Source organism: Harmonia axyridis, chromosome X (assembly GCF_914767665.1).
Source record: "Harmonia axyridis chromosome X, icHarAxyr1.1, whole genome shotgun sequence".
NCBI classification, from domain to species: Eukaryota; Metazoa; Arthropoda; class Insecta; order Coleoptera; family Coccinellidae; genus Harmonia; species Harmonia axyridis.
In genome coordinates, this window is record NC_059508.1 from 31,708,084 (window position 1) to 31,718,083 (window position 10,000).

At 41.2% G+C, this 10,000-nt stretch overlaps 1 non-coding gene across 1 annotated transcript; it reads right to left on the minus strand.

Annotated features, from left to right (window-relative positions):
* Positions 1–7,453: 7,453 nt before the first annotated feature.
* Positions 7,454–7,572, minus strand: LOC123687072. The gene has a single exon (XR_006748818.1). It is a non-coding gene; the product is annotated as a 5S ribosomal RNA (ribosomal RNA).
* Between the last annotated feature and the right edge of the window lie 2,428 nt (positions 7,573–10,000).

Sequence of the window (10,000 nt, forward strand, 5' to 3'; positions counted from 1 at the left end):
GCACACGATAATTTTAGCTTAAACCATGCCGGAAAGTCGACTTCACGTCGTGCATCGGTACAAAGTTATTCAAGGGGCAAAATAAATTCACGAGAGTAGGTCCGATTACCGCTGGATCAGACGACGATTGTAACTTGTTGGATACGAATGTATCCGATGTATGTACGTCGTCCGTCTCAGATCTGTAGTAAGTGGGCCTACCCAAGATGCACACGATAATTTTAGCTTAAACCATGCCGAAAAGTCGACTTCACGTCGTGCATCGGTACAAAATTATTCAAGGGGCAAAATAAATTCACGAGAGTAGGTCCGATTACCGCTGGATCAGACGACGATCGTAACTTGTTGGATACAAATGTATCCGATGTATGTACGTCGTCCCTCTCTGATCTACGGTACGTGGACCGACCCAAGATGCACACGATAATTTTAGCTGACTTCATGCCGAAAAGTCGGTTCACGTCATGCATCGGTATCTTAAATCGCGCCGTAAAGTCGTTCACGTCATGCATCGGTATCTTAAATCGCGCCGAAAAGTCGGCTCCCGTCATGCATCGGCGTCTTTTTTTTGTGCCACCGATGCATGACGTGAACGACCCTAGGGCGCGATTTAAAGCCATACCGATGCATGACGTGAGCCGACTTTTCGGCTCGATTTAAGATACCGATGCATGACGTGAACGACTTTACGGCGCGATTTAAGATACCGATGCATGACGTGAACGACTTTACGGCGCGATTTAAGATACCGATGCATGACGTGAACGACTTTACGGCGCGATTTAAAGCTATACCGATGCATGACGTAAACAAGATCACACCGATGCAGCACGTTAACATTAAAGCCCGCCTAATCCGATCGATGGAGGCCGTCTCGAGTGTCCAACTTGCTCACAAGAGCCGAGAAACAAACCGATGCATCACGTAGACAAGATCGTACCGAATGTTAACACAATCCAGAAGGAAATAATCTTAGATGAATATCGATTCTGATTATTGATTTTTCTTTCGCGATATTGATAGAAGACATCTGAATGAATTTCGAATTAATTCCGAAATCAAAAAAATATTTTCAATAAATTTTTTTTTCTAGAGTACCTCGGTCTTTTCTATTTTTTTCCAAGTTTCGTACGTCAATCAACATACATCCCAGAAAAAATCATCTCTCTAACTATCCTGGTTCAAAAGTTGTATCGGAACATTTCACGTCGAAAAAGAACATAGGCGAAAAAGGACGTGAACATTATTCCTTATAAAAACCAAACCCGACCATGGATTTTGATTCTGATTGTTGATTATCGCTATTAGAACACATTAGGAGGCAACCAAATCAAATTTGAGAAAATTCCACGATCAGAAAATTTTTTTCGAAAAAAAAAAAAAAATTCGAGAACACCTCGGTCATGGCAAGTTATTTCCCACAATCCATTCCCCAATCAACGTACATCCCAGAAAAAATCATCTCTCTAACTATCCTGGTTCAAAAGTTGTATCGGAACATTTTCACGTCGAAAATATATCTCTAAGTCCAGACCGATGCACCACGTAATCTCGGGCAGACCGATGCACAACGTAAATGACGATCGGGACCGGGGCGATCGGTCGTATCTGACACCGCCGGCTCGGTTCTAACATCGTCAATGAGTCGGGGTTGAAAAAAAGGACGTGAACATTATTCCTTATAAAAACCAAACCCGACCATGGATTTTGATTCTGATTGTTGATTATCGCTATTAGAACACATTAGGAGGCAACCAAATCAAATTTGAGAAAATTCCACGATCAGAAAATTTTTTTCGAAAAAAAAAAAAAAATTCGAGGACACCTCGGTCATGGCAAGTTATTTTCCACAATCCATTCCCCAATCGACGTACATCACAGAAAAAATCATCTCTCTAACTATCCTGGTTCAAAAGTTGTATCGGAACATTTTCACGTCGAAAATATATCTCTAAGTCCAGACCGATGCACCACGTAATCTCGGGCAGACCGATGCACAACGTAAATGACGATCGGGACCGGGGCGATCGGTCGTATCTGACACCGCCGGCTCGGTTCTAACATCGTCAATGAGTCGGGGTTGAAAAAAAGGACGTGAACATTTTTCCTTATAAAAATCAAACCCGATCATGGATTTTGATTCTGATTGTTGATTATCGCTATTAGAACATATAAGGAGGCAACCAAATCAAATTTGAGAAAATTCCACGATCAGAAAATTTTTTTCGAAAAAAAAAAAAAATCGTAATCACCTCGGTCATGGCGAGTTATTTTCCGTATTTCATTCCACAATCAACGTACAACATAGAAGAAATCATCTCTCTAACTATCCTGGTTCAAAAGTTGTATCGGAACATTTCACGTCGTAATATCTCGCCAAGTCCAGACCTCGGCGATAGGTAGTATCTGACACCGTCCGCTCGGGACTGACATCGACTTGGACTCGGGCTGATGATGGGGAGGCGTTTAAGGACGTGAACATTTTTCCTTATAAAAATTAAAGTCGACAATGAATATTGATTCTGATTACTGATTTACGCTTTAAAAACACATTAGAAGGCAACCAAATCGAATTTGAGGAAATTCCACGATCAGAAAATTTTTTTCGAAAAAAAAAAAAATCCGAAAAATATTTTTCGATTCCTATTACTGATTTACTCTTTTAGAACACATTAGGAGGCAACCAAATCAAATTTGAGAAAATTCCACAATCAGAAAATTTTTTTCGAAAAAAAAAAAAATTCGAGGACACCTCGGTCATGGCAAGTTATTTTCCACAATCCATTCCCCAATCGACGTACATCACAGAAAAAATCATCTCTCTAACTATCCTGGTTCAAAAGTTGTATCGGAACATTTTCACGTCGAAAATATATCTCTAAGTCCAGACCGATGCACAACGTAAACTAGGGCTGAACCGATGCACCACGTAATATCGGGCAGACCGATGCAGAACGTAAACTCGATCATACCGATGCTTCACGTAATCTCGATCTTACCGATGCACCACGTAAACAAGGGCAGACCGATGCAGAACGTAAAGTAGATCTTACCGATGCACCCCGTAATCTCGATCTTACCGATGCACCACGTAATCTCCATCTTACCGATGCACCACGTGAACTGGATCTTACCGATGCAGAACGTGAATTGGATCTTACCGATGCACCACGTAAACTCGATCATACCGATGCACCACGTAATCTCGGGCAGACCGATGCACAACGTGAATGACGATCGGGACCGGGGCGATCGGTCGTATCTGACACCGCCGGCTCGGTTCTAACATCGTCAATGAGTCGGGGTTGAAAAAAAGGACGTGAACATTTTTCCTTATAAAAATCAAACCCGATCATGGATTTTGATTCTGATTGTTGATTATCGCTATTAGAACATATAAGGAGGCAACCAAATCAAATTTGAGAAAATTCCACGATCAGAAAATTTTTTTCGAAAAAAAAAAAAAAATCGTAATCACCTCGGTCATGGCGAGTTATTTTCCGTATTTCATTCCACAATCAACGTACAACATAGAAGAAATCATCTCTCTAACTATCCTGGTTCAAAAGTTGTATCGGAACATTTCACGTCGTAATATCTCGCCAAGTCCAGACCTCGGCGATAGGTAGTATCTGACACCGTCCGCTCGGGACTGACATCGACTTGGACTCGGGCTGATGATGGGGAGGCGTTTAAGGACGTGAACATTTTTCCTTATAAAAATTAAAGTCGACAATGAATATTGATTCTGATTACTGATTTACGCTTTAAAAACACATTAGAAGGCAACCAAATCGAATTTGAGGATATTCCACGATCAGAAAATTTTTTTCGAAAAAAAAAAAAATCCGAAAAATATTTTTCGATTCCTATTACTGATTTACTCTTTTAGAACACATTAGGAGGCAACCAAATCAAATTTGAGAAAATTCCACAATCAGAAAATTTTTTTCGAAAAAAAAAAAAATTCGAGGACACCTCGGTCATGGCAAGTTATTTTCCACAATCCATTCCCCAATCGACGTACATCACAGAAAAAATCATCTCTCTAACTATCCTGGTTCAAAAGTTGTATCGGAACATTTTCACGTCGAAAATATATCTCTAAGTCCAGACCGATGCACAACGTAAACTAGGGCTGAACCGATGCACCACGTAATATCGGGCAGACCGATGCAGAACGTAAACTCGATCATACCGATGCTTCACGTAATCTCGATCTTACCGATGCACCACGTAAACAAGGGCAGACCGATGCAGAACGTAAAGTAGATCTTACCGATGCACCACGTAATCTCGATCTTACCGATGCACCACGTAATCTCCATCTTACCGATGCACCACGTGAACTGGATCTTACCGATGCAGAACGTGAATTGGATCTTACCGATGCACCACGTAAACTCGATCATACCGATGCACCACGTAATCTCGGGCAGACCGATGCACAACGTGAATGACGATCGGGACCGGGGCGATCGGTCGTATCTGACACCGCCGGCTCGGTTCTAACATCGTCAATGAGTCGGGGTTGAAAAAAAGGACGTGAACATTTTTCCTTATAAAAATCAAACCCGATCATGGATTTTGATTCTGATTGTTGATTATCGCTATTAGAACATATAAGGAGGCAACCAAATCAAATTTGAGAAAATTCCACGATCAGAAAATTTTTTTCGAAAAAAAAAAAAAAATCGTAATCACCTCGGTCATGGCGAGTTATTTTCCGTATTTCATTCCACAATCAACGTACAACATAGAAGAAATCATCTCTCTAACTATCCTGGTTCAAAAGTTGTATCGGAACATTTCACGTCGTAATATCTCGCCAAGTCCAGACCTCGGCGATAGGTAGTATCTGACACCGTCCGCTCGGGACTGACATCGACTTGGACTCGGGCTGATGATGGGGAGGCGTTTAAGGACGTGAACATTTTTCCTTATAAAAATTAAAGTCGACAATGAATATTGATTCTGATTACTGATTTACGCTTTAAAAACACATTAGAAGGCAACCAAATCGAATTTGAGGAAATTCCACGATCAGAAAATTTTTTTCGAAAAAAAAAAAAATCCGAAAAATATTTTTCGATTCCTATTACTGATTTACTCTTTTAGAACACATTAGGAGGCAACCAAATCAAATTTGAGAAAATTCCACAATCAGAAAATTTTTTTCGAAAAAAAAAAAAATTCGAGGACACCTCGGTCATGGCAAGTTATTTTCCACAATCCATTCCCCAATCGACGTACATCACAGAAAAAATCATCTCTCTAACTATCCTGGTTCAAAAGTTGTATCGGAACATTTTCACGTCGAAAATATATCTCTAAGTCCAGACCGATGCACAACGTAAACTAGGGCTGAACCGATGCACCACGTAATATCGGGCAGACCGATGCAGAACGTAAACTCGATCATACCGATGCTTCACGTAATCTCGATCTTACCGATGCACCACGTAAACAAGGGCAGACCGATGCAGAACGTAAAGTAGATCTTACCGATGCACCACGTAAACTCGATCTTACCGATGCACCACGTAATCTCCATCTTACCGATGCACCACGTGAACTGGATCTTACCGATGCAGAACGTGAATTGGATCTTACCGATGCACCACGTAAACTCGATCTTACCGATGCACCACGTAATCTCAATCTTACCGATGCACCACGTGAACTGGATCTTACCGATGCAGAACGTGAATTGGATCTTACCGATGCACCACGTAAACTCGATCATACCGATGCACCACGTAATCTCGGGCAGACCGATGCACAACGTAAATGACGATCGGGACCGGGGCGATCGGTCGTATCTGACACCGCCGGCTCGGTTCTAACATCGTCAATGAGTCGGGGTTGAAAAAAAGGACGTGAACATTTTTCCTTATAAAAATCAAACCCGATCATGGATTTTGATTCTGATTGTTGATTATCGCTATTAGAACATATAAGGAGGCAACCAAATCAAATTTGAGAAAATTCCACGATCAGAAAATTTTTTTCGAAAAAAAAAAAAAAATCGTAATCACCTCGGTCATGGCGAGTTATTTTCCGTATTTCATTCCACAATCAACGTACAACATAGAAGAAATCATCTCTCTAACTATCCTGGTTCAAAAGTTGTATCGGAACATTTCACGTCGTAATATCTCGCCAAGTCCAGACCTCGGCGATAGGTAGTATCTGACACCGTCCGCTCGGGACTGACATCGACTTGGACTCGGGCTGATGATGGGGAGGCGTTTAAGGACGTGAACATTTTTCCTTATAAAAATTAAAGTCGACAATGAATATTGATTCTGATTACTGATTTACGCTTTAAAAACACATTAGAAGGCAACCAAATCGAATTTGAGGAAATTCCACGATCAGAAAATTTTTTTCGAAAAAAAAAAAAATCCGAAAAATATTTTTCGATTCCTATTACTGATTTACTCTTTTAGAACACATTAGGAGGCAACCAAATCAAATTTGAGAAAATTCCACAATCAGAAAATTTTTTTCGAAAAAAAAAAAAATTCGAGGACACCTCGGTCATGGCAAGTTATTTTCCACAATCCATTCCCCAATCGACGTACATCACAGAAAAAATCATCTCTCTAACTATCCTGGTTCAAAAGTTGTATCGGAACATTTTCACGTCGAAAATATATCTCTAAGTCCAGACCGATGCACAACGTAAACTAGGGCTGAACCGATGCACCACGTAATATCGGGCAGACCGATGCAGAACGTAAACTCGATCATACCGATGCTTCACGTAATCTCGATCTTACCGATGCACCACGTAAACAAGGGCAGACCGATGCAGAACGTAAAGTAGATCTTACCGATGCACCACGTAATCTCGATCTTACCGATGCACCACGTAATCTCCATCTTACCGATGCACCACGTGAACTGGATCTTACCGATGCAGAACGTGAATTGGATCTTACCGATGCACCACGTAAACTCGATCTTACCGATGCACCACGTAATCTCAATCTTACCGATGCACCACGTGAACTGGATCTTACCGATGCAGAACGTGAATTGGATCTTACCGATGCACCACGTAAACTCGATCTTACCGATGCACCACGTAATCTCAATCTTACCGATGCACCACGTGAACTGGATCTTACCGATGCAGAACGTGAATTGGATCTTACCGATGCACCACGTAAACTCGATCTTACCGATGCACCACGTAATCTCAATCTCACCGATGCACCACGTGAACTGGATCTTACCGATGCAGAACGTGAATTGGATCTTACCGATGCACCACGTAAACTCGATCTTACCGATGCACCACGTAATCTCGATCTTACCGATGCACCACGTAATCTCAATCTTACCGATGCATCACGTAATCTCGATCTTACCGATGCAGAACGTAAACTCGATCATACCGATGCACCACGTTATCTCGGCAGACCGATGCAGAACGTAAAAAAAAAGCTTACAGCACGCGGTGTTCCCAAGCGGTCACCCATCCAAGTACTAACCGCGCCCGACGCTGCTTGGCTTCAGTGTTCTGACGAGAACTGGCAATTTCAGCGTGGTATGGCCGTAAACAACATATATTGCGATATTTTCTATGATATCTCACTTTTTGGGAGCGGAAAGGACGTGAACGTTTTTCCTCATAAAAAATGAAATAACTTTTGGATATTAATTCTGATTGTTGATTTAAGCTTTAAGAACACATTAGGACATATCTCAATGAAATTTGAGGGATTTCCGAAATCGAAAAATATTTTTCGAAAAAAAAAAAAAATCCCAGAAGACCTCGGTCATCTCAAGTTTATTTCCATATTCTATTACACAATCAACGTACATCACAAAAGGAACCATCTCTCTAACTATCACAGTTAAATTTTTGTATCGGAACATTTCACGTCGGAATATCTCGCTAAGTCCAGACCGGGGAGATCGGTCGCATCTGACACCGTCCGCTCCGGTCTAACATCGTCTTGGAGTCGGGGTAACGATGGAGAGGCGTTTAAGGACGTGAACATTTTTCCTTATAAAAATTAAAGTCGACAATGAATATTGATTCTGATTACTGATTTACTCTTTTAGAACACATTAGAAGGCAACGCAATCAGATTTGAGGAAATTTCAAGATCAGAAAATTTTTTTCGAAAAAAAAAAAAATTCAAGAACACCTGGGTCATGGCAAGTTATTTCCCACAATCCATTCCACAATCAACGTACAACATAGAAGAAATCATCTCTCTAACTATCCTGGTTCAAAAGTTGTATCGGAACATTTCACGTCGAAATACCTCGCCAAGTCCAGACCGGGGCGATAGGTAGTATCTGACACCGTCCGCTCGGGACTGACATCGACTTGGACTCGGGCTAATGATGGGGAGGCGTTTAAGGACGTGAACATTTTTCCTTATAAAAATTAAAGTCGACAATGAATATTGATTCTGATTACTGATTTACGCTTTAAAAACACATTAGAAGGCAACCAAATCAAATTTGAGGAAATTCCAAAATCAGAAAATTTTTTTTCAAAAAAAAAAAAATCCGAAAAATATTTTTCGATTCTGATTACTGATTTACTCTTTTAGAACACATTAGAAGGCAACGAAATCAAATTTGAGTAAAATCCAAAATCAGAAAATATTTTTCGAAAAAAAAAAAAAATTCGAGAACACCTCGGTCATGGCAAGTTATTTTCCACAATCCATTCCCCAATCAACGTACATCCCAGAAAAAATCATCTCTCTAACTATCCTGGTTCAAAAGTTGTATCGGAACATTTTCACGTCGAAAATATATCTCTAAGTCCAGACCGATGCAGAACGTAAACTCGATCATACCGATGCTTCACGTAATCTCGATCTTACCGATGCACAACGTAAACTAGATCACACCGATGCAGAACGTAAACTCGATCTCACCGATGCACCACGTGAACTGGATCTTACCGATGCAGAACGTGAATTGGATCTTACCGATGCACCACGTAAACTCGATCTTACCGATGCACCACGTAATCTCGATCTTACCGATGCACCACGTGAACTGGATCTTACCGATGCAGAACGTGAACTCGATCTTACCGATGCACCACGTAAACTAGGGCTGACCGATGCATCACGTAAACGACGATCGAGAGGCGCGAAAGGACGTGAACGTTTTTCATTATAAAAATTGAAATAAATGATAAATAATGATTCTGATTGTTGATTATCGTTTTTAATATGCATTAGTAGGCAACCAAATGAAATTTGAGGAAATTCCGATAACAGAAAATTTTTTCGAAAAAAAAAAAAATTCATGAAATCCTCGGTCATCGCAAAATATTTACCATATTCTGTTCGATAATCAACGTATATTTAAGAAGGAATCATATCTGTATCTATCTTGGTTCAAATTTTGTATCGGAACATTTTGACCAAAGTCCGAGCTTCGGCCGAAACAGACACCGCTGACCTGGCCTATCGATCGACCGAGAGTCGGGGATAGAGCGTAAGTGTTGTCTGGAGGGGAACCCTGTGCTCTCCTGACATATATAGGGAAGGTGGTCGCGTTGGGCGATGCAGAACGTTTGGATCGGGAATTATATTTTTGGTTCAGCTATTGGAATATGGTTTATTGTTGGTATATATTGGCGAAATAACGTTCTTACTGACTGGGGATATTCATAAAAATGAGTCCGGAGATTTTCAGATCGAAGTCCGAGTGATCCGACTTGGAAGGCGTGTTGGGTGGGTCGAGATGGCTTAGATCGATCAGACGAGGCGGGCTAAGTGTTGACGTCATGCATCGGTCCATTTTCAGATTGAGTCCGAGTAATCCGACTTTGAAAGAGTGTTGGGTGCGTCGAGACTGTTTAGATAGATCGGACGAGGCGGACTAGGTGTTAACGACATGCATCGGTATATTTTCTGATCGGAGTCCGAAGAAATCGGCCCTAGTAGGCGCAGCGGACGGTCGAGACGGCCTCGGTGGGTCGGATCGATCGGGAAAAGTTTGCTAAATCGTG